The sequence below is a fragment of the Montipora capricornis genome, chromosome 7 (genome assembly GCF_036669925.1).
Source record: "Montipora capricornis isolate CH-2021 chromosome 7, ASM3666992v2, whole genome shotgun sequence".
NCBI lineage: Eukaryota > Metazoa > Cnidaria > Anthozoa > Scleractinia > Acroporidae > Montipora > Montipora capricornis.
In genome coordinates, this window is record NC_090889.1 from 43,599,042 (window position 1) to 43,604,041 (window position 5,000).

The 5,000-nt window shown below is 38.9% G+C and overlaps 1 long non-coding RNA gene across 1 annotated transcript in view; it reads right to left on the minus strand.

Moving 5' to 3' along the window:
* Nucleotides 1-1,290: 1,290 nt before the first annotated feature.
* Nucleotides 1,291-5,000, minus strand: part of LOC138057998 (uncharacterized) — a 57,499-nt gene continuing 53,789 nt past the window's right edge. Inside the window, exon 3 of the long non-coding RNA XR_011133768.1 lies at nt 1,291-1,557. This is a non-coding gene — a long non-coding RNA (uncharacterized lncRNA). The remainder of the gene's footprint in view (nt 1,558-5,000) is intronic.

Here is a 5,000-nt window from a genome sequence, read left to right on the forward strand (position 1 = left end):
ATAATCCTTTTCTGCTAGTTTTTATTTCTTTCATTTATTTTCCATTATCCAGTCTTCAATTTTGGATAGTTTGTAATGGTTGGTTTAAGATGCTTTGCTATTACGACCAGTATACACTTAGCTAGATCCTTTTATTATTTTTTTTGTGATTTCCGTTGTTGATCTAGATAAAAATGTGCAAATAAAAAATGCTATCGTTGTTGTTCGAAATAGAGTTAGAGTGAAATTGAAGTTTGAAATTTGCAATTGACATAACTGATGATTCACCGCACAAAATATTTAGCTTTCCCCACAAATGTTAAACAATATACTGATAAGAGTGATCAACTTGAAAAACTGTCTCTGGTCACAACCCTCTGTTTTTCAGGAATAGATTAAATACACGGTCATGGTGAAAAGTGACTACTTACTTGGTACACACAAAGCCTGAGCTCCAATGTCTTCTGGACACTTGTGCTCTCCATCTAAACGATTACATTGGGCTAAAACGGATTCCTGTCCAGTACAAGCCATATCTGACATCACACTGGGTATCATGGTTTTATTCGTGGTATTCATTCCCGTCATGAATTCGGCCAGGGCACCTCTAAAGCCAAGTTGTTTACAAACAACTTTGGCATCATTGATATCCCATTTATTGCGGCAGATCTTGCCCCATCTTCTGCGATAAAAAACTTCTACTCTTCCACCATACTCAACTTTCGCCCCAATTAGGCGCACAGGAACTGAAAGAATGACAAACCAATTAAAGCAATGCTTGTTTTTAATTGTCTTCTACGTTTCTTTTTTCAACAAAACATTGTTTTTAGTTCATTGTCCATTCCTCAATATCTCAAGTTTATCTCAGTTTGACTAAAACTTTGAACAGGATAGGCGGTGCTAAAAGCATAAATTTAGTAATGTAGCAATGATAATGTTTTAAGAGGTAGCCCACTCATTGAGACTGTTCCAGTTGGGCCTTCATTTCTTAAAAGTAGAGTTAGCGGTTTCAGAGTCATCAGTCACAAAGACCGTGACGTGGGGTCTAGAGGGTTAGGTGCTGGACTTAATGAAGTCCTGCTCTGAAGCACAGCTAAGTGAGAAAATTTTCTCGTTCAGTTCAACTGTACTTCAGTGGCTATGCTTCCAATTAGTGCCTTGCCTTTTTTACCAGCAGTGAGGCATTTCCTATACAGGGAGCCACAGGTTATTGTAAACTAACAAATAAGGTTTTCAGTTGACTTGCTGTGTTAAAACTATGCGATGGTATGGATAAAACAGATTTACTTTATTCATACATTGTACCTGGACATTCGATTTGTTTATTAGTGAGCCCACAACTTTGAGTGATTGATGAACAGGAATGAGAAGTGATGTTCATGAAGCTTGTATTTCCTCTTTTCCAATTGCCTGTACAGTTGTCATTATTGTAGTCAGAGTAGCCATTTACATGGCAGGCAAGAATTTTTTCACTATTATTCCAATGTGCGGTACAAAGCGCTTTCCAGGTGTTGTTCTTGTGAATTTGCATCAGTCCAGTAGATGGATTGCCCTCTGTTTGAAAACGTACTGGAAATTCTAATAAAAGAAATTCCTGCGCTAGTGAATAACTACCAATTCTGCCATTTTTAGCTGGGTTGTAATTGACTAATATTACATGTAGTTATGTTGACCCCGGTAAATTAATGGAGATATGATGACAACTCCTTGTATCCCTTTTTGGCAGGCAGCGTTGAGTGGCCATCTATTTCTCATAACTAATAGGATAAGTGCAAAAGGTATGAGGATCGCCTAGCTTTCTCCTTCAGATCAACTGGAAAAATCAAATGTGTGTATAAAAATTTGCTAAGGCCAGGATGCTAGACAGTTCCAGGAGCCCATGACTAGGAGCCTACAGCTCCAATACTAGGTCTATGTAACGGCATTTTCACAGATCAAGCTATTTTTAGACGTGTTCTCAAATACGATTTGGCTTGCACGAGTGCCAATCCTCATTCCCATGTGGATTAATTTCTCATGCAAGACTTGTGATTGGCTGGAAAGGTCCGGTTTCGCGGGAAAATCAAACTATAAATAACTTGGTCTGTAAAAACGCCGTTTCATAGAGGAAATGAGGTTGTAAGCTCCTAGTCATAGGCTTCTTACAGTTCAGAAAAATTTTGTTTGAAGACACCCCCCAAAAAGGGACACAGAGAGTATGAACATTCTGTAAATTACAAAAGGACAAGTAAGAGGGTATTGACCGGTATTTCAGGAGCTGTATGGGCAGCCGTCACCGCCAAAAGTACAAGCCTAGTTAATGGTTAAGAATAAACCGGAATGGTTTAATTGTCCTTTGTAGAACGGTGTATCAGAATTTGAAAAGATGTATTTAAAACACAAATGGACAAGTCACCCGTAGTGAAATGAAATAAACAAACATTAAATGGTTTAGAAAATTCAGAAACTGTGTAGAAACCCTTGGTGAATTGATTCAGTGAAAAGACGAGTGGTTAAGTGTTTAATGAAATGGATCAGTCACCTTATGCAATCATCGCAGTCAACACAGAATTGGTCAGTGCCAAAGGCCACCGGTGTAACTATCCTTGTCAAAATGACAAAGTCAAGTCTTGAATGGACCAGCATACTTTGACATGATATGCAGTGAAACGGCAAACGGTCCAGCTTACCGCACATTGGTTCAGTGATGTGACAAACGGTTCAGAGTAGTTTGAAATGGCTAATTTTATCTGCAAATGGTTAATCGTGAACCACAATGGTCTAACATAACATTGATCGGTTTACCATAATGTCAAACGGTTTAGTGTTACCCCAAATGGCTTAGCGTGACGACAAATGGTTTAGTAGAAAGCGAAATGGTTTAGTGTTGCAGAAAATGGTTTGCGCCGGAACCGCCAAAAATACAAAAGTGAAATGGACAAGTCAAGATTGAAATGGAATAGTCAATGTGGGATCTTACGTCACAATCCATACGTCATTCAGATAAATATTGGCGCGTATTTGCTCCAACGAGGCTCGTACCGCGAAGTGCACAAGTAAGATCGGGAACAGGTTATTTCTACCAGTACCGCCTCATTTACTCGACTCAGTGACCCTTATTCCGGTAAGAATCCTTCTTTGTTTTTGCCTAGTTTAGCTGGATTGGTAATTTTTCTAATCTGATCATTTTGCTGTGATATCGGCAAGTTGTATACATGAATGTGAATCAAAGCAAAGTAAGCACACTGACACTGGAGACGTAAGCAGGCCGTGTTTTTCTTTGTCTTCAACTGTACTCTAGTTATCCACTGACAATCAGTTTCTGAAAATGTGAATTTCTGCAGAAACCTGAGCATATTTCTCTATCGTTTCAAGCCTTTCCTTGAACCTCTGAATTAAAGTTAAATACACTTGCTACCCGTTACTCATAAACAGCTTCCACGTCTTGAAACAATCAATCGCCTTATCACGAATGCTCTGGTTCAAAGTGTCAGGTAGCTGTCCCGTAAAACGATGCCTCTTAACTGTATGCCAATCCTTTTGTTTCAGGTTACAATTTTCATCTTCAGTTCCATAAATTCTAATACCAAAGGATTAATCATGGTAAGGTTTTTTTTTCCTCTGCATTTTAAATACCCTTCAATAGCCAGTTAGAACATGAAGAAGATGAAAAAGGATAAAAGAAGAATTGCAAAGTGAAACTCCGGAACACATAACGACACTAAAAGAGTGGTATCGTTCAAAATCGCTGCACGTTTCTATATAAAGCAAAAGTGTCATAACAATCAGCAATGCAGACATGTCAAGGGGCATCTACTTAGGTCAAACACTCAGATGGAATTGGAAGAAAAAGAAAAAAGCACTATGAGACCCTCCTTAAAATTCCTGCATGTCAGCGTTATCTACCCGCGAAAACGGCAGCGGTTTTCAACGATCGGCCAATCTTTTAGTGTCGTTATGAGGCCGTGTTCAGGAGTTTCACTTTGCAATTCTTCTTTTATCCTCTTTCATCTTCTTCATGTTCTAACTGGCTATTGAAGGGTATTTAAAATGAAGAGGGAAAAAAAAACCTTACCCTGATTAATCCTTTGTTATTAGAAATTATGGAACTGAAGATGAAAATTGTAACCTGAAACAAAAGTATTGACATACAGTTAAGAGGCATCGTTTTACGGGACAGCTACCTGACACTTTGAACCAGAGCATTCGTGATAAGGCGATTGATTGTTTTAAGACGTGGAAGCTGTTTATGAGTAACGGGTAGCAAGTCTATTTAACTTTAAGTGAGAGGTTCAAGGAAAGGCTTGAAACGATAGAGAAATATGCTCAGTTTTTTACAGAAACTTACATTTTCAGAAACTGATTGTCAGTGGCTAACTAGCGTACAGTTGAAGACAAAGAAAAACACGGCCTGCCCATGTCTCCTGTGCTTACTTTGCTTTGATCCATATTCATGTATATAACTTGCCGATATCACGGCAAAATGATCAGAGTAGAAAAACTACCAATCCAGCTAAACTAGTCAAAAACAAAGAAGGATTGTTAGAGGAATAAGGGTCACTGAGTCGAGTAAACGAGGCGGTACTGGTAGAAATAACCTGTTCCCGATCTTACTTGTGCACTTCGCGGTACGAGCCTCGTTGGAGCAAATACGCGCCAATATTTATCTGAATGACGTATGGATTGTGACGTAAGATCCCACATTGACTATTCCATTTCAATCTTGACTTGTCCATTTCACTTTTGTATTTTTGGCGGTTCCGGCGCAAACCATTTTCTGCAACACTAAACCATTTCGCTTTGTACTAAACCATTTGTCGTCACGCTAAGCCATTTGGAGTAACACTAAACCGTTTGGCATTATGGTCAACCGATCAATGTTATGTTAGACCATTGCGGTTCACGATTAACCATAAGCAGACAAAATTAGCCATTTCAAACTACTCTGAACCGTTTGTCACATCACTGAACCAATGTACGGTAAGCTGGACAGTTTGCTGTTTCACTGCATATCATGTCAAAGTATGCTGATCCATTCAAGA